The 20,917-nt window shown below is 47.6% G+C and overlaps 2 protein-coding genes across 5 annotated transcripts in view; one reads left to right on the forward strand and one right to left on the reverse strand.

Moving 5' to 3' along the window:
* LOC119171657 (zinc transporter foi) overlaps window positions 1–20,917 on the reverse strand; it is a 98,402-nt gene that overhangs the window by 70,457 nt on the left and 7,028 nt on the right. The window contains exon 1 of one of the 4 annotated variants that reach the window (XM_037422447.2): window positions 15,583–15,703. The exons of the other annotated variants lie outside the window; for them this stretch is intronic. The gene's annotated coding sequence lies outside the window, so the exon portion shown is untranslated. Of the gene's footprint in view, window positions 1–15,582; window positions 15,704–20,917 lie in introns of those variants that run through there. 4 annotated transcript variants of the gene reach the window in all.
* LOC119171659 (proton-coupled zinc antiporter SLC30A2-like) overlaps window positions 1–20,917 on the forward strand; it is a 54,178-nt gene that overhangs the window by 10,204 nt on the left and 23,057 nt on the right. The gene's annotated exons all lie outside the window — the stretch shown is intronic.

The raw sequence follows: 20,917 nt of genomic DNA on the forward strand, positions 1-20,917 counted from the left end.
TAAGTAGTCCCAAGTGCGGGCACAGTTATACAAAAAAGCAAATGGTCTTTTCTGGTGAAGTTCTGATAGCCGTGTAAAGGTTGCATTGGAACAGACTGAATGACGTTATCGTTTTCCCGGTAGAACGACAGAGTACTGCGCACCACACGACAGCGCCATTGTCCCGCTGTTGGTCATGCAGTGATACACAACCTTTGCACGTAGTGGTGGAGTACATTTCTTGCACTACGGCTCGTATTGGCTGAAGCGACGTGGCCGAAATGCAACGAATCGCACGGCTGCATGGCATTTCGCACGCGTCGATCGCCGTTTTCGTACAGCGCATTAGGACTGTCGTAATGTTCACAAACAGGACCAGATGCGAGATCGTTCAATATGAGAGGAGATTGGGGGAAGCCAGCATATGTGAACTCCGATACCGAAAGCAGAGTGTGGGGCGCATGTATCTATATCCTTGCGGTATGTACGAGTAAAATGAAGGGGAGGGGGGATTCTATTTATATGTGGAACGGACCCGTGTTCGCAAAGGTGGAAACAGCGCTCAAACGAACCACACAGATAAGGAAGACACACAACAAGTGCTGGTTATCTTCTCTGTGTTGTTAGGTGGTCCTGTCTGCTTTACAAACACGAACATTCGTAAAATAACGCTTACGAGAGTAGCAGTCCGGCTCTCTCGATCGTGCACAGTTATTCTTTAAACGCAAAAACAAAGCGCAGCACGTGAGAGCTGCTTCCAAGAAAAACGACATTCCGTCGTCATTCGTCGAGGGTCTGCGCTTCTTGCTTCCACAACGCTATAGTAACGCGACAGACACAGTTCCCGAGTCAGGGACGTCAGAAAGGAGAGTCCTTGTCGAGGAGCGCAGCGCGATAGCTTCGAGTGCCTCCAAAACAGGCCTATACGCTGCGAGGAGCACCGTGCGCTATAGATATCACTAGTAGATCACAAGCACCTCGAAGGAACGCTAAGGCGAGGCACCTGCCCGTCGCTTTGCGTTCTACACCTCATCACCTCCGAGACTGGCGAGCATCTTTCTCCGCGGTCGCGCGTGCCTTCGTTTTCGAAGATAACTGCCAGATGGCGCTCGTGTTTAACGTGCCTAGACGCGCTTGTTCGCCTCCGTTACACGCTCGAGGCACTCTAACGCAGCGCCTTCAGAATACCATTCACCGATTTTCTTGCGCAGAACATCCAATAACCGTTTTGTTCACTCTTTCCAGACGCAAGACTATCGTCTTTCGATGCATTCACAGTGTAGCAAAACTATTCGCTAATGCTACCATCATAGGTTTATCAATGCAAAAAGAGAAGGAAGTCCAAAGTTTCATGACGAATGAACCAGCAGAGATCGTCTAGCGGTTATGGCGCTCATCTGCCGATTCGAAGGTCACGGGATCAAATCCCGACGGAAGCATTTTCGAGGAAATGCCTAAGGCCCGTGTACTTATATTTAGGAGCACGTCAAAGAACCCGTTTTATATTTTTACCACGGAAAAACCCCAGGTGGTCGAAATTTGCGGAGCCCTCCAGTACGGCGTCTGTCAATCATATCGCGGTTTCGAAACATTACACAACAATAATTAACATTTTCAAATTCAGCGCGGAAATCTCCGCACGTGACGTCGACATGCGTGAATAATTTTTTTTTGATATCTTGGCGGCATTGCCTCCCATTTTTTTTTTATTTCACGAGTTAAGTTTCTAGATCCCTCAGAGGACAATAAATTTCATTTTTGTCGCTTAGGGATCATTACACGTAGACCCTGGTAGACGCTGTAAAAATCTGACGTCACGGTCAATGGTGTTGGAACTTTCACTATGCAGTGACCACGGATTTTCTCTCGGCGAGCTTTCTCGCTTACCAAGCGTCTTCCCGCAGCAAAAATAGTTCGCTTAGTGACATCAGGAAATAATTTACTAATGTGGGAAAAATCGAGAACCGATGAGCAGGACGCAAGAACACAACGCCCGAAAATGCAACGGCGGTTGAGCAGAAGAACAAGCCATGGAGGCGGCGGCAGCAACTCGAGCGTGACCTCATTCCCGATGAGGCAGACACTGCGTGGCGCCTCTCCATGGCTGAGGCGGCTCGCAGAAAAAAGCCCCGGCACCAAGGACCAAAGATAAGCGCGCCTCACTCACCGCGTTACGCAGAGGCACTCCAGAAAGAAAAAAAAAAAGCGAAGTGAGGCCTGCCCTCGTTTCCAAGCGAGCCTCAGAGGGGAAACGGAAGTTGCACGTACGTTGCATCATGCTTCGCAGCCCGACGAGGCAGACGCCGCCGCCGAATGTCCTCTTCTTTAACCTTGAAGGGATTCTTCGGCGCAAAACGTGCACGTCACGGTTGTACCACTTGGATCGCCACTTGCTTGCAGGCAACGGCAGAAGGGATTGGTTGATATGTGGGGTTTAACATCCCAAAACCACCATATGATTATGAGAGACGCCAACGGCAGAAGGGAATCAATCGGGAAACGGGGCAACGAACACAGAGCGTGCACAGGACGAGACCATAACAGTTTCGCGCGTACGGCGCGCCGGTCTTGATGAAGTGCTCCAAGATAAAAAGTCGCGAGGGATAACTTGCGTCAGGCTCTTGTCGATTAGATTTGAGGTTCGATTCGCGGAAAGCTATACACTTGCGAAATTGAAAGGGGGGGGGGGGACTTTCTCTTGCAGAAAGTGGACAGGCCTTTTGCGACACGCGGAACTTGCTGCACATGACTTCCTTTTCGTCAAGCAGCGAAGTTAATTTTTAACTGCAAAAAAAAAAAGAAAAACCAACGCTAGGAAAGGGTTGTAATGTGCGTGCGTGCTGGTGAATCATCCGTCAACTTTAAAGTAACGCAAAAAGACACTGCTGTATATGAAAGAAGATTATGGTCACGTGGAGACATGACGACATTGTTCATGCACCGGATGCATCGTTCCTCTCTGACCTATAGATACAACAGACATGGGTGTACTTATGTGCCTTACTTAATTCTTGTGCCAGTACGCCATTTTGCGATACATCAAAGTTGTACAGTCGGCTACAAAACAATACAGACCACTGGAGCACGCGCCAAAATCATCGCCACACCATCTTGGGTCAAGCCATCGGTTGCTCAAAGCATTGATTGATTGATTTGTGGGGTTTAACGTCCCAAAACCACCATATGATTATGAGAGACGCCGTAGTGGAGAGCTCCGGAAATTTCGACCACCTGGGATTCTTTAACGTGCGCGCAAATCTGAGCACACGGGCCTACAACATTTCCGCCTCCATCGGGAATGCAGCCGCCGCAGCCGGGAATCGAACCCGCGACCTGCGGGTCATTGCTCAGAGCATTTGTTTGGCGTTTTCGAGGGCCACGCTTCTGCTCTCGCCAACAGACTGCTTTTTCTCCACGAGTTCGAGTGGCCCATATTACATTGTGGCCGACTACTATCTTGAAAAGCCCGCGCGTACGCGAAACACCGGACGTAATGTCGAAACTTAAGATGATGCCACACGAGGTTCAAGTTTGCAGATGGCGACAGAAATACCTATCGGGTACCAGTAATACTGAAGTCACGTTCACGCGCGAAAAGCTGCAAGTCTCTTTCACACAGACGCCTCTTTTCTTCCTCCTTTTTATTCCTTCACAGAAGGAGAAGCGTCTGCCTGATCAGTGCATACGATTGCAAACGGCGCTCACATTTGTTTCTTTGAAAGGATTGCATCACGAGTACGACATTGGTGGCTTTAAATACGCGCACTTTGCCGTTGCTATGCGTGGTCACCCGCGTATAGGGTATGGGCGAAGTTTAACTAAGAGTTGCCGCTTTCCTCCACTTTGCTCTAGAATACGTGCTAGCTGACACTGCAAGCAAAAGTGGGTGTACGTACGTGGACGCCGAATGCAAATATTTCCCCACAAAAGCTCTTATCTGAAATGGCAAACTGCGGTTAAAAATAGAAACAAAACGATTTGCATAGTTAAGATCTAGGATAGCTAGCTGGAAACGCTAAGAGAATTTCGCTCGCTATTGTTTAAAGGCACATTATTGTGAAACAATGCATTAGCTTAGACTAACAAAATTGTACTTCGAAAACTAGCGTCATTAATTTCACTGCCACATGTTTATTAATAAATAAAAAATCAGTGTCAGAAGATCCACTATTAAATAGCCCATCGATGTCTCCAATGGTGACGTCACGAATTTAAAGACGGTCTTTTCGTATTTTGGACCCACTGGCCCAACGAAATTTCTTGAATCGAATACGAGAACCGTAAATTCTTTTTACGATCCCCCTTTAAAGGGTCACTAAAGAGCAAAATGATTATTTACGTATTAGGAAAGTACAATTTCACAGTCCTGAAAACACCACTCTTACCACGACACGAAGCTTGATAAGCTAGAAAAACGCGCGAAAAGAAAATGCGGGTGGAGACGCCACCGTGAGATTCCACCACAATACACCGTGACGAAGAAAATTTTGAATGCATCTACTGGGTCATACATGGGTTCTACTCAATAAAAATTTACGTACATTGTCATATCTGGGTGCCATAGACCTAGCATACGAAGTTTCGGAAAATTTCATCGAGCCAAGTTCACTGTGTCACGCGCGAAATTTAAAGCAAATTGTACGCTTGATTTTCTCCGCTAATAATCAACTTATTATAGTGAGGCTTACGGCAGTGGTGTTCTCAGAGTGCAGTTTATCAGTCTACGCAACAATCTAAACAAAGTCATTGTCTCTTCGAGATGTCCAGTATGATAGCTGGCTCAACGCGCCAACTGAATTTTCCCGACCACTCAATCGCTTTTAATCAATCCCGCGTCCTCGTGATCGCGCTTTGTTGGCACGTGTCCACCGATGAGGTCTATCAATCGAAGAAGTCAATCAAACGCGCCCAACAGTGCGTGGAAAGGGAGCAAGGACAAGACGGCGAAAGTGAGCGAGGCAGCACACAACCAAAAAAGGCGCGGCCTCGCAGATAACCCAGGGGCACTCGAAAAGAATAGCGCGGTAACGCTTCGCATCAGCGCGATAAGCGAGGAGAGGTAAGTGGCCAGGCCGGGTAACTTGTTCCACGTTTCGTGAAAGATCGCGGGCGACACAAAGCCTGAAAGCAATCCTAGATCGACGAGACTGCACGCAAGGAGTAAGCGCACGTCAGCACACCACACTCGTAGTATAAGATTACTCGTGCCGATAGTTATAGCGCGAGAACAGAACGACGACACAGAGACAAGAAAGACACGAATGTCCTTCGCGTCGTCGTTCTGTTCTCGCGCTATAACTATCGTCATGCCGTGCCCCGAACTAGCCCAAGCTGCCACACTTCTGATAAATTACTCGTGCACCGAGTCGCGGAGAAACATTGATCAGGGCACACTCGAGAACAGCGAGAAGAAAGACGGAACAGCGACGAGTTCTCGTGAGCCGACAATATTACTACGCTATGCATGCGAGTGACAAGTCATTACGAAAAGTGATGATGGCGAAATGGTCGTCTTCGCCGAGCTATTCGCAATGCCCAAGGGCTATAGGCGGAGCGCCCGGCAATCCAAGATGGCTGCGGAACGGTGATCAACCCGTGAACTCGCATAAGATACGAAGCACGTACTGCCTGTGCCGCTTTCACGGGATGAACTCTTGATCGTCAAATGAATGTATATCAACCAAAGTACTTTCCCAAATATAGGAACTGCTTTATGTCCGATACTTCATTTCTTGCCGCAGTGCGAAGGTTGGTGGTGTCAGCTGATCGACCGTGCATCAACGATGCTTTGCGTAATCCTGAGTGTGCCACACAAAACTACGCGAACTAGAATTCACGTATGAACTGAACGGCACTCCGAGATAATGCGCTATTAGGTACATTCGAATGTTGCAGGTTCCATCAGCACGATCGAAACAAGGATATCGAAAGTAAATCATGCGTGCTCTTTTTGCAACGTCAAAATTCTGGAAATTCGTCAACGTCGTTTGGAAGGCACCGGTTAAGTGCAGAAGTAAGCGTGGACTGTAGTCGTAACTGCACTGCATATTTCATTGCTCTAACCATTTCGCTTCACTGGTCAAGCTCGAGCATGTCGGCGGCATGCGCCGCTTTGTAATATCCACCGTAATTGGGCTACAACATGCAGTGCACAAGAAAAATTATGCTTTTATTTTGAGCACGCTGAATAATATTATACAATAAAGATACAATCAAAATTACTTACGAGCGTGCAAAAAACATTTACGCACGACGGGGCGTGAAAGTGCAATTCGCTGCTCGTGAGCTATATAGCTGTCACTCTCAGCGCGTTGACAACCATCAACGTCCAGTGAAAAATGCTCGACGTCAAGACAGTTTCTTCGAACATCACGGCTGAAAGTAATCTGAGGAATTCTCTCCGCCTAACGACTTCGATGGCACCAACAACGAGTCATTCACCACGCGTGCACAACACTAACACGGCGTCACTCAGCACATTTTTCTGGGGGTGCGGAGAACATTTCGCTCCAATACCCGGCAAGAAAAAAAAAAAACGCTTGCAGTGTGCTGCCATCAAAGGCGCAGTGTAGGCCAAAGTTTGGAAGCGCAAATCGCGAGCCTGCGCTACTTTCCGCGTACAATGAATGTTACGGGATTCATGCAGTATACAAAAGCACCGACGAATGCTGATCGCGCGTAAAACAAGGCGAGTTTCAACTGCAAAGGCCAGACGATAACATTTAACTATCCCACGTTTGCTGCAGAAAATCTCGTGAAGCTGATATGTGTACTCTGCGAGCTATAATCGAAAGCGCGAGTTGCCACGTTTTTTCACGAAAACTTCGCGTCTCGCAAGAACGAATCAGATTTATCGTGTCACGGACGGTCCGGTATATTCACTCATGCCCAAAACGTACGAAGTGGTCTGTGTTCGTTTCTTGGTAACGCGTTAACACTGAGGCTAGCTAGCACCGCCAAACAAGGAAGCCTTAAGAGCGTCTGCCTACTGATCATCCTGGAGAGGACGCCACTGAATTCCGCTGGGCGGCGCGACAGTCTATGAACATTGCGAATAGTGAATATTTGCGAAACAGTATAAACTTTGCTTGCACTGTGTATAGTTACCTAAACATTGTTTCCCAAACAGCCCACTTGAATTATGGTTGTAGAAAGGACATATAGGGCGCCTCCATGTATACCCCTGGCACAGTTTTACGAATATGTGTCATCCCCAAGGCATACACAGGGTTCCTCTTTAAGGGAGGGTGGGATAGGGCGAAGGCTCGTTGCAGCGCTTCTCATGTCAATGTATGAAGCTGACCTTGCCCCCCCCCCCCCTCGCCCTCTTATATGACTATGGGGGGACGCCTCCCCTGCCCACGGCCTATGCCACTCCCCTTGCCCCTCCCCTCAAATTACAGGGTTCCTTATACACACGCTAAAAGCGAAAGCCATCTTTGTTTTTTTTGTTTTTTTTTCATAATCATTTCACCTTCCCAGCTCACCTCTGACGGTTTTTCGCACTATACATTTCCAAGATCGTGGGCATTTCCAGCTGTCTCCACCTCAACTGATTTTACACCACCTCAATTATCGGCCCACCTTCGATCAAGGGACGATATCATGCGATACCATCGTGTGGCACCACAATGAAGTAATCAATTATGGCGATGCGTCATGAATACGTCACGCAACGGCGCCTATCGCTCGATTCGACATCGACTGTAAATTTTCGCGTTTGACGAGGCATCCAAGGGTCTTAATAAACGGGAAAATCCCGCAGACTCGGACGGCCGCAACAGCACTCCCGCGCGACCGGGCGCCCAGAGAGGAGGTTCTCCCTCTCTCGGATCAGTTATAAGGCATTCGGCACGGCTACAAAGTTTCGAACAACCGCAGGACTTGTTGTGCGCTCATTATCGCGCAACGAACGTCGCGGGTATGGCAGATTTTTTCAGGGCGAGAAATAAACGATGCGCGCAGACCTCGTAGTCGCGAGGAGCCTCCGCGTACAACGGGCGGTCCTGCGAGACGCGTAAAAAATGCCGCCAGCCGCTTTCCAGGGAACACGCACAAGCTGGCGCCGCTATTTCGAGGGGCTGCCGGGTGGCAGTGCACGGCGTCAAGGTCTTCTGCGCCTCACAGCCTCAGCTGCCAACAGCGGCGCAGCCGCCTCACGCAGCGCACTGTTGCCGACCGCCCACGCCAGTCGCCCGATCCTATCAGAGCGCATGTAAGGGCCGCTTTCCAATTTCGGAGGTAGGCAGAAACTTCGGACCTGTACGGATTGCAATTCACGGCCATGTGAGAAGGCACCTAAACGTGGTGCGCTGCGTTTCGGGCGTACAATTCACCCAGGACAAAAATTAGCGTGAAGTTCTCAGCTTAATTGATCTGTAGGGTTTAACGTCCCAAAACCACCATAATATGATTATGAGAGACGCCGCAGTATAGAGCTCGGGAAATGTCCAACACCCGAGTTTCCTTAACGTGCACCCAAATCTGAGCACATGGGCCTACAGCATTAAGTTCTCAGCTAGAAATTCCACTTTAGTGCAGCACCAACGGACAGTCATACATTCGGTGGTTAAACACCCGTTTAACACCACAAGGTTCTGAGAGGTCGTTTCGCGGAAAATCTGACGTCGGCATCGGTGTCCTTGGTTGTGAGCGAAAATTCTTATTAGTGACCAAAAATGAGAAAACAGCAAAAAAATAATACAAATTTTCAGTTTGAGTGAGAATAGAATTAGCAGAGGCCGTCTAGGTGGCAAGCAGGTGTTCCACCTAGGAAACACCCTATTGCTTGAAATTGCTATACGAGAGTGGAAGAAAAAAAATGCACTATGAATGTGGAAAGAAATATGAATAAATTTTTTTAAAATATGCGGTTTCAGTGAGAATCAAACTCCACCCGTCTCAGCGGCAAGCAGGTGTGCTACTACAGAGCCACGCTAATGCTAAAGACAGTTTCAGAAAAACAGACATATGAATGCCATATAGCATGGCAGAGCGCCTACAGAATCGCGCCAGGAGTGAAAACCTGTGAACTGCACGATTCTTTTTTTTTTTTGACAGCACACCAACAAAGTGCTCAGACGTATACTTGATCATCATCAGTTCGAAAAAAAGAATCAACAGAGTCGGCAGCTGCACAGATTCACGTGTTCCCTTGCGGGCCCTTCACCGATTCACAACATGAAGAATTATGGCGAAGTGGGCACTAACTACATGTACTGGCAGTGGGAATTTCAGGGTAGTTTGAAACAGTCAATGTTAAACGCGCAGTCACTTTTCCTTGCGGCACTGTTGAGGCGTGCACCGGGAACCGAAGGCAAGCTATTACTCGAGAAGTCGATGCGTGCATGGCCAGATTACCTGGCCTGTGAGTTCTTCGGGGCGAACATCAATTGTCCTCCAAGTTTACGAGCGTGTATGCAAATCTAAGAAATTCGGGGGATGTGGGCTAAATAACCCTTCCACCCCCAGCAACGCTCAAAGGCAACTAGAATTCGCAGAATCATGAAGTCTTGCGACATTGACACACGTACGACAGGCTGCATTAACCACACTCGCTACAAGGCCGACAGTGCGCAGAGCTAAAGCTTTCAGGAGAATCGAACGTGTATTTTCATAGACCGCAGAAAACCGCAATATCCAAACGAAAAAACAAGTGGCGTTGCGCAAAGTTATAACAACCGATGCAAAAAGGGAAAGAAAAGAAAGACAAAGAAACACGGATATCTAAGCACGCAACGACGTTGAAGCGCATGACCCATCTTTGCATAGCATTCGGGCATGCTGCAGTCGGCGCCACTATATACGTCCTCATAGAGTTACTGTATACGGTATACCTTTAGCTAAAGGTAGCATATACTACTACATCCTTACACGTATTGCATCCGAGGCCCTATAACCCCATTCTACCACAACGCTCGTTAACTGCGCGCGCCACGAAACATGGGCGAGGCCAGGACGAGCCGTATATAAAACTCGCATATCACGGGGCCTTGAGCCGCGGCAGCTATCGCGCAGGTTATTTATACGCGATTCCAAGCGAAAGTGGGCTCTGCCAGGGCAAGACTCGAGCACTGCGCACCGTACGCCCCGTAAAATATATAGTTCTTTTTTTCATTCTCTTCTGCCATATGTTTATACACTGTACTCGCTGAAAGGATACCGCGCTACTGCATGTGTCTACGCGTGCATATCCTGCGTCTCACGCAGAACTATCAACACCACTGCGGTCGCTGTTGTAGTGAACAGTGCCGTCATTCATGTCGTCTGTTAGTTTAGTTCATCGGGGCCTCGTTCTCAGTTTCGGCGGCAATTGCGGTCGAATTTGATCACACCGTAATAGCTACCAGTGTAATACTAGTGTAACTACCAGTAATAACTATCAAAACACCCCCGCTTTCTTCTTTATCTTAAAGCGGCAAATAGGCTCTTCGCAAGAAGGGCTTCAATTCTCTTATTGGATGAGACTTCCAATCTTCCTCAACTTAGAAGATCATTTAGCTTTTCTACTGCTGCAATTACTGTCTACTTATCAAAGGGTATTTGCCCCTGCAAAAAATAAAAGGAGGATTTGTGAAGGCAGTGAATAAATATTCTACTCCGCTTACGAGCGTCGAATAACTCATTTTGCGGAAATTCCGGTGTCGGTGTCGTAGGTCGTAAGCGATAAAGCTTTTCCGTGACCCAAAAATCAATAAAGGTCCAAATTAATAATAAACTTCGGCTAGGTTCGGAATGGCCACCAATGGATCAAAGAGGTGTTCTACCTCAGAACCACGAGATCAGTTGGAATTGCTTAGGGGAAATACACGAATATCATGTAGAGGAAGGAGTCTCCCCTTGGCCGACTCGCACAAGGGATGATTATGGCGCAGTGGGCAACGATGGTTTGAAACGGCAAATGATAAGCGCACAGTGCCTTACGGCACGGCTGCACCGAGCATTGGCTAATAATTGAGAAGTATATGCGTGCGGGTCTGCCCGATTAGGCGTTCTGCACTCGAAGGCGAAGCGTTCTCCAAATTTCCTGAAACACCCAAACGATAACCGATTTCGGACTAGAAAATGCGTGCCACTTTCGAAGTTAACTAGCGCGACCAACTACCGCGTTCACCTTCGTACTCAGCATTTGGTAACACAATGACTCGCTAATGTTTGCTAAATAATTAATACAGCTATGACAAAGTCTAGCCATAGTGTTGGCTAAGACATGGCTAAATAGCTGCTGTAATAAATATTGTCTCCATTATATTGCAATCCAATTATTGGAATGTCTATTAGCGAATTATATCCATAGAGGCAGAGCAGGGCTATGGTATAAAGCGGCTGCGTTTGCAAGCACCTCTGCATCGCGACCTCGAAGCGCTACACAAGCACACAACCCTCATCAGCTTGTCATATTAGCCCACACCGGAGTTAGTAGCAGCATGGCGCGCGTGTTTTGATGTGCGACTATAGTAACCACAGTGCACGGACCGAATTTCAGAACTCAAGGCCGCCTAATGCGTCACGGCCGAGCAAGCGAGCGCGTGCGTGCTGCCTATAGCCTTGCCGTGTATGCATCGAAGGCCTGCCTGAACCTGACGCTGCATGCCGGCCAGTTCCGAAGGTAGAATTCGTTCTTTGCGGAGGAAGGGGGAGCACTTTAAAAAAGCTTCGAAAAAGTTATTTTTATTATTCGTTTTCGGTAACCCCCCCCCCCCCGCCTCATTCCAAATTTCAAGGGAAGGGGGGGGGGTCCTAATATGCAACGATTACAATTGTGTGAAAATAAGCTGCCCAGTGATTCAGGCTTCGGGCGGGATGTGTGACGCAGGAGTGCGGCACTCCTGCGTCACACATCCCGTCCGATCGAAGGTCAGCGCAAAAACGGGATGGAAAGAATGATCACACAACACAGCGCTTGTACTGTGTATGATCATTTTTTCTCCGTCCCGTTTCTGCGCTGTTCCCCTCAATATCATGTACCAACTGGCCCTTTTAGGCGCCCTTCTGCATATATAGCAGGCTTGGAATATTTAGACAGCTTGTTCTTCAATAAGTTTAGTACCTCAGATGTAGGAGATGATGACAAAGTACACCTTGTGTAATGATGATCACAAAGTACATAGATGATCACAAAGCACATATTGTGTGATGATGATGATCACAAAGCACATAGATGATCACAAAGTACATCTTGTGTGACTTCACCCCCCTTGCGTTTGGAACCGAGAAAGGGCGCGGTCGCGGAGAAGGCGATACGCTGTGGATAACAGTTACGGCACAACGTCTATATTAGAGGATATAAATATGTCCAGCATTCGGTTAGCGCAAAGGCGTAGCGTAATACCGGATGGCGGGTACCGTAGCTGCAACAAGTTGGCTGCCACCACGTCGCGTGGCGCCATCTATGAATCATAAGAGACAAGTAACCACGCAATGATGTCAGAGGTTCTGGGAGCGCTACTCGCTAAGCCTAGAGCATCGATTATTTTTGCAAGTTTCTCGAAGACGGCGCCGAGTTGACACAAATAATTTGCTATGGAGGCTAATAATCTGAAACAAATGAAATGATATATCTTCGAAGCTAGAAACTACAGCACACATGACGACCACTTGACAGATTTTATGCGGACGGCAACTGCTTGCAGCGCCACGGCCACGTTTTCCGTGTGAGCGCATGCGCCGTTCACGCGCCCGGTATCGCGCTACACGCAAGCGTGTTGCGTATATAACGGAGTGCCGGACAGACTAAAATTTTATATTATGAGCTTACGGCCTATCCGAAGCCCGCGCACAACGCTGGTGTCTACGACCCTTTCCCTCCCCCCTAACCTCCTCGTCAGTGACATTCGTGCCCCCCGTTCTTTAATAAAAAGAATGTATCTATGGTAAAAGCACGCAATGGAGGATCATGACATCAGCATCAAGAGCGACGGATTTCTCTTATACATTATTAAAAAATGGTGCGACGCTGCCAGCAACCACATTGACAAGAGGAAATGGAACTGCCCAGCCCGAAAATGGGCGCTGCAGGCCAAGCACAAAACAAGAACAGTTCAGCGTCCGCGGGGACAAGGACGATGCAGTTCGTTCAGGTAGCACGCAGAAGGAATTTCATGATGGGGCTACATAGACCGAAACATGCTTGCTTGCGACGACCATGAACTGCGCCACGATGCAACCCGAGGAGGCATCGTACGAACCCTAAAACAGACGCCTGCAGATCCGCTCGGAGATCGTGAGAAGCAATTGAGATTTATTGGAGCGTTTAAGCCACTGAAATTGCTCCGCTTTCGGGCATGCAGTAGACAGACGGCAATATAGTTTCAGTACCTCGCGCAGGAGCTGAAAGATCCAGCAAGGCCTCATCAAACATAAGTTACCATAAACGTCATGACAAAGTGATCAAAAGTATCGTCATTATGTGATGATACCGCAAGGATTTGCGACATACGACGCCATCACATAACACCGTAACTGTGGGCGGAAGGGGGGGGGGATCAATGCAGTAGAATAAAAAAAACGTCGTTTTTGAATTCTTATTTTCAATTCTTATTCCATTTATCTTGACGTATACATAAAAAAAAACTTTCGCACTTTTTCCAGTGCGAGCTCTCATGCGCCATATACGAGGTCAATACAGCAAACCAATGAAGCCGCAATACCGGTTTTGCAACATTTAAGGTTTTAAAGGTGATGAAATGCCACTGGGGAACACTGACGTTAGCCTGCTGGCCTAAATGCCGTGCCACAAAAGAATATAGAAACGCGCGCTTTTCATCGGCCATTTTGAGATACGTCAGCGCCACTACTCAGAAATGTAGAACGCGTAACCGAACAACGTCCGTGAGCGCATAGCACATCATGCCATATAAGTTGGCAAATTAAGAAAAAAAAACATGCAGCGCGGAGCAGAGAACGGCACGTCAGCGTACACTCAGGCCGCAACAGCTAAGCGCCCACAAAAAGAAGAAAGAAGACGAGAACCACAATGTTATCTGCTGACGATTGGGCTGGGCTGCCTTCATGAAAAAGCAAGCGCTACTGCTGATGTCAGTGCAGACAGCTCAGTATACACGTCAGACGATAACAAAAAAACAATAACAGTGCACAGACACACGGTACTGTTGCATATGTATCTCATTACATGCCACGAATATAAAGGCCGCCGGCGCAATCACCACAAATCTGAACTGTGCAATGCACACCCTTCTCTTATGTTCCACTGTTTCGCAGCTGAGTCGCGCGCAAAAACAGCAAGTTGCCAGGTAGCTTCTAACAGGCACCTTGTTTTGAAAAGCAAGACTTTTTTAGCCGACGTTTTTGCGCTGTTTTTTTTTTAACTGGCGTGTTTCCACTGTTTAAGTCACTCTCTGTAAACTTCACGTCAACTCCCTTGCAGTTCCCTTTGAACCGTAATCATATGACCCTTATTTTATTTTTCTCTAGTCTGAATCACCCGCCTTACGCAAGCTTCATCCCCTGAACCCTTTACGCTCTCCACCTCACCAACAAGCTCCTCTCCACTCTAGTCACGTGACATTTCATAGCGCGACCGCGAGAACAATGCCGCCGACACAAGCTTCGCAAGAAACAGCGTCACCGTAAAAGTTCTCCCAGAAAACTATGCAAAAAGTGCTACACGCCCGTCGTGTTCAGACACAGGTCAATCGCGCAATGACTCGAGAAGAATCCTTGTCGCGATAGGCGGTATCTGCTCTGTAGAAGTTACCACACTTGGCATCGGCAGTCCGCGATAAAGGAATAGTTCGTCTCGTGCGTAGACGCTTCGGACGTCACGCCGCGGAAGAAAACGGCGGATAAATGCGAAATAACGACGGTGTCAATATCTACCCTGAACGAGCACGCGTGAGGTGTGCACATGGACGCAGCTGGCAGATTGGCACACATTTGCTTTCTCATTGTAATTACTTACACATGTTGAACAACTCAGAGCCTTCCGATAGTGCTATCCGCTGCATAGTGCATGAGGCAGCAACTTAGATTTACTGCGAGCAAAAAAAGAAAGGTTCCGGCGGACATTATGCCAACTTGTTTTCGTCAAAACGAGATTTTTCTTAAGCGACGGAATCTCTAGAATTGACAGTGAACAACAATATATACGAGGTTTTACGTGCTAAATAAAATCTCGATGTCGTTATGAGGCGCACGCCATGGTGGATTAATTACGGCCACCTGTTTTTTTTTTTTTAACTCGCACCTAAATCTAAGTGACTTTCGTCACCATCTCAATTCGGCCGCTGCTGCCGGGAATCGAACCCGCGCCGTCGAGTTAATCAGCGCGACATTTCAAGTTACCACTTGGCTTATCCATGGCCTTAAAAAAAAACTTATTGAAAAGGTCTCACTGGCATTGATATACACGCGTCACCAAGAATAGTCAAGGAATCGATGGCACTTGACGAAAACGAATGACGTCAACGGCAACATACAAGCACATTTGCGCTTCTTTAACGTCTTACGACAGCTAACCAGAGGTCTTCGCGAAAGGAACGGTTTCCTCCGATCCGTTCTAAACGAAATTCATCTGGTGTCGATGGGCGAGACAAAGGTAAGAGAGGAAAAAAGAGGAAAAGAAAAAATGACGGGTGCACGTACCGATCAGCGTCGGTGAAGGGCGGTCACTCATTCCTAAGCTCTCCCGGCACGGAAGTTTCGGCGATACTCTTGCTGCTACACGAAGCCCGACCAGACAGGGCAGCTTTACGCAAACCTTTCCGCTCGCCCGCCTATCTCAAGCAGTTTTATAAGCGGTTTAAGGCCACTTGCCCTGGGAGCTAGGCAGGCAGGAGACGCCAGCGGCGGTAAACACCTCACCGCAGGATAACGGATACGTGAGCAAGTCGAGTTGCAGGTGGGGGGGTTCACTGTTGTTAATTACGTTTTCGCAGCACAAGACAAAAACAAACACGAAGCAAAAGACGCATGTGCTCTTTATTCTTCGTTTTGAGGCAAAAGTCTTAGATGCGTTAACAAAACGCGATAGTTGACCATCGGCAACACTAGTGATGCAAATCACCAAGTGACGGCGGCTGCATATGACGTCTCTATGACGTTCCATAACGTGACGTCACCGCATGACATCGTCGCTTGACCCAAGGTAGGCCGATCAAGGAGGCAGTAGAAAAGCACGTAAAGTGCAGAAAGCCTTCAGACCGGGATGGATCAGTAAGTCGACTTGCGCATTCGCCTTCAGGCGTCGCGGGGACATTTCGATAACGGAGAAATGCGAGAGACCCATGTACTTGGATTTAGGTGCGCGTTTAAATTGACACTAAAGAGAAATAATGCCTACTTTTAGGTTAACAAACTGCAATCTGAGAACACTAATGCTACAAGTTTCACTATCATAAGTTCATTATTAGTGAAGAACATCGAGGTTGAAATTTTATTTTTAAATTTCACGACAAAATCGCCGCAAGCGACGTCAAAGCTGTGAAAATGTATATACTTTTCATATTTTCGCGACATCGGCTCGATGAAATTTTCTGAAAGTTCATATGCTGAGTCTATGGTTGCCACATATGACAGTGTACTTTAATATTTATCGACTAGAAGCTATGTCGGACTCAGTCGACGCTTTCAACATTTATGACGTCACTGTTTTTTTGGGTGAAGACGTCACCTTGAGATACCCGCACCGATTTCTTTACGCGTGTTCTCCCGCTTACCAAAAGGCATCGTCTCACGGCAAGAGTGGTTTTGTAGGTATTGCGAAATTGTACTTCACTAATATGCGAAAAGTCGTTTTCTTTTCAGCGTCTCTTTACAAACACCAGATCGTTAAAATTCCCAGGGCCTTATGCCGCGGTATCTCACATCATATCGTGGACGTAAGACTTAAGCCCCCCAAATTATTATTACTTATGCTTTCACCATCGTGTCGTCCGAGAGGAATGCAAAAAAAACTGAGTTTCAGTATAGGGCTACCCAGGCAGGATTAGGGAAGATTTCGCTGCGCAGACTATCAACAAATCGACAATGCAGGAAAGGGGTAGTAAAAAAAGGGGGGTTTATACACGGTTATATACGCCTCATCGCCAAGCACGTTTGCGGGGGAGACAGACGAATCCACCGAACCGCGTAGATAACGCCGACCTACAAGGATGCGCGTTGTTCGTCTCGGATGTCCTCACAACACGGCCAAGGCGACGGCGTATCGACGGACGCACTCGACGAAATGACGCCGTGTCCACGGCAAGCGTAGCATCCTGTCTAAACGCCAGTACACGAACTATATGAAGCTTTCTTTTATTTTCACATTTTTATAGGCAGTATAGGCTTTGTTATAAAAAAAGCAGAAGCCCTTTTCCTATCGGGGAAATGGGGACATGAGGCGATTGCCGTGCCTGGCTACCTTTTGTTTATTACTAACAATAACACTACGCGTTTAATGCCTCCGAACCACGACATGATCACGAGAGACCTCGAAGTGAAAGGCTTCGGATATTTCGAGCACCTAGGGTTCGTTAACGTGCACCTAAGCACACGGGCATTTTCACCTCCGTCGAAAATGCGGCCGCCGCGGTCGGGATTCGATCCTGCTACCTTTGGGTCCGCGGTCGAGCACTATAGCCTCCAGGCGGGTATTTTTTTTTGAAGCGAAGCAGCTCTTTGACTAGCCTGAGTAACGCTGTCCCTCCGTGCGTCCGTACGAATGCGCCGCAATGCGCTCCCCTCATCGCAGGTGTTGGAGCGGTGCCAAGTAGTTCACACCGCAGCTGCGCGTTGACGTTGTTTGTCAGTGGTGGTTCGAATAAGAATGAGACGCCCAATTCCTGCAGCTCATTAGGCACGGCGCAGAGTCTTGGGGAAGGGGAAGTGGGAGAAAAGTGGATAGCAGTGTAGGGTCGTCACAATCCACTCGCAGTGCGCACTGATGTCACTAGAGTTTTAGTACTACGGAGTGGTGCTCCGTACGCATCACGCAAGCGCCTTGCGTTACGTGGCGTCGCTTGCCACTAATTGGCTTTTAGTACGCCGTAGTACCCACATGCGTAACGAACGTCAAGCGAGTTGCGCTATACGGTAGATCACGTGTTGTTGAAGGCCAGTCTGAGCCAATCCAAGTCTGCTAGCTGTACTATGGCCATATATTTAGCCGCTCTAGTGCCAAATCATACGCGATGGAAAAGTACAGCCGGGTAGTGCTCGCCTTTGATGCCGCCATTTTGCGAAACGAGGTCTCGCGCTGTCACGAACGTGTTCGGGAGCGGCGCAACCACCACGCACGATACGCACGCGCGCATCGGAGGAGTGTCAATAGGAAACGGCACACAAACCACGCAGAATGTGTATTTGAAATAATTCGGCGATTTATACTAATGCTTCCATTAAAATTGCGTCTCCAGAGATAATCTACATCGATGCGGAAATATATTTCCACTGCAGTGGCGAAAGTAGCACTCGTATAGTTGCTGCAGATGACGTTAACAGCTCGACATTGCGACACTTGAGTAAAAAAAAAAAAAAACGTCTCTTCAAGCAAGCGCTGCATACCTGACATATCCTTTGTACGTAATTTTTTTTTTCAGTGACGTTAGTACCAGTAGTATAATTCAAAAGCTCGAAAACAGCGTCATGGAGGGTACACAGCCGCTTGAAAGTAACGCTTTCAGTGCAGCCCATACTGCAAAACGGCAGACATAATTTTGAAACTGGAGAGGCCCATGAATTGACAGAAAATAGCATTTCTTTATTTCATATACAATATCACTTTTTTTCTTTGTGGGGTCTTAGACGCACCTGCTAAAAGTCCGTCGGGACTTTAATACAGATCTTAGCTCAAGGAAGAAAACGCCCTCGCCTATGGGGATAGTTCTGGAATCACACGTGCGTCTGTGATTCACAGCTTTTTATTTTTACTTTACGTTATTACCAGCGTTTTTTGTTTTGTTTTTGACAATGGGCACGCGCGTAAGCTTGTTATCTTGTTTAAGAAAAGCAACATCTTTCAATGGAGCTACGTTACGAGTGCAGCGTTATATGCGAGTCTTCTCTTTCTTAAACCCGTCTTTTGGGCTGCTGTTCCAAGTAGCACGCTCGGAATTGAAAAAAACACGAGCGAGTCGGAAATAATACAATTAAGAGATGTTTACAACGCACACGGGTTTATGAAAATGGAGAGGCGGCACTCCTTGCCAGTCCCTTGGCCCAAATATGCATGCACCGGAAAGACCTTAAAAACCACACTTATTTCGCACAGCAGCAAAATGCCAGACATCCATGCGGGAGTGCTAAGCATGTGTGAGTGAGGTATGCGTTATGTGTTTCCAAAAAAAAAAAAACGCCGCTGCTATATTTATTATATGTAACGACCAGAAACATCATCGGTCCTTATCGCCACGCCTGGCTGGCTCTGGGGACGACTGTCAAGCACAGATGCGAGAGAAGTGGATTAACGAACAGATGAACCGCAAAGCAAAGGTGTTCCAACGTGTTTTTGAAGACGCCTATATACTCTCGAGAAATATTGAGTGCATTATAGGGAAGTGTGCCACTACGAAGGCATGTTTGCTTTGTTTAAACGATATTTTTTTTTAATCATCGGGCTGGTACACCAGCGCGACCTAGTGGACATTAGTAAAGCTCTTTCATCCATACATCGAATGTATGTATATACTTTTTGTTCCTTACTATTGTTATATACTAACAACGAATTGGAAATGGGTAACCACTGCCAAGCAAAAATGACATTTCTTAATTACATTGTATTTCAATATTAAAATACCAATAATAACGTGAGCATCTCTGCCGTCTTCCCTGCTCTTGTGTCCGTGGTTGCACGCTTTCCGCTACGTCATTGGACCCACACAATTTTCGAATCAGCAAAACGACTACGTAAAAGACAGCGAGTTCATTGAACAAAAAATAAAATTTTCGCCGGAAAAATGTGTGTGAAAGAGGAAGCAAAGTTTGGCTTATCTACGTCTGACCCCCCGCCCCCCCCCCTTCCTTTTTTTTTTCCTATCGCACCGAGTAATGCTCGTAACTTTAACCTTTCCCTTCCGGGAATCGAACGTTCACTAAGGTGCTTAGCACTGCAACACTGATATTGCTGCATGCAACAACCACGGTCACGCACGTTCACACCCGAGCAACAACGAGATTGGACCACGTGAGACATGATACCTCGATAAAAGATCAGACTGCCACACCGGAAACGGCTGATAGCCGACAAGTTGCTGCACCAACGATCGGACGTCAATTGTGGGAAATTTTGCGCATGCATATACGCGAGGTGACCAGCGCTAGCCTTCGAGGGCCGCTTCTTAGCGTGTACGTACATACACTCGCTAACGCCGGGTTTTCCGCGAGCATACGATGCCGCCACCAAATAAACCTGCAACTTATAGCTACAATCTTCGAACAGTAAATAAAAACACGGTAGTAAAACAGCGACACGATCGTCGTTTCGAAAGCGCAGCCACGCAATATTTGGCGTCTGTGGCGTCATCCGGATCGAGATGAGTTCTCATCAAGCCATGGGTTCCCGACGGAGTGCGAGCAGCCGTCCAGATAGATACGCCGGCGATTTCAACGCACCACTACACTTCATCCTTCGTGAATAGCTCATATCGAGAGCCGCCCGATTTCCGGCGGCTGGAAAACACAATAGTGACGGGAAGGGCTCGTTTTCTTTTTACTCTAATTCCTGTCTCATCTATTTCTTTCCTCTTGCCCTTCGCCTGCGCGTGTAGTGGGGCCGCAACAAGAACAGACAGTTTTGAAGCAGCTGCGCAAAAGTGGCGACAGGCGGATATCTGCATTTTGTCTGAGGTAACTCAAGGAAAAATAAAACGGAGGGAAGTAACAAACGTGTCAATGGACGTGACAATGGAGAGGTAGAAGAGTAGTACAAAAAACGCTTGACTGCGCGGTGCTGACACGAAAAGATGACGAAATAAAAAAAAAAACACGACTTGCGCGCACG

The sequence above is a fragment of the Rhipicephalus microplus genome, chromosome 4 (genome assembly GCF_043290135.1).
Source record: "Rhipicephalus microplus isolate Deutch F79 chromosome 4, USDA_Rmic, whole genome shotgun sequence".
Taxonomy (NCBI): Eukaryota; Metazoa; Arthropoda; class Arachnida; order Ixodida; family Ixodidae; genus Rhipicephalus; species Rhipicephalus microplus.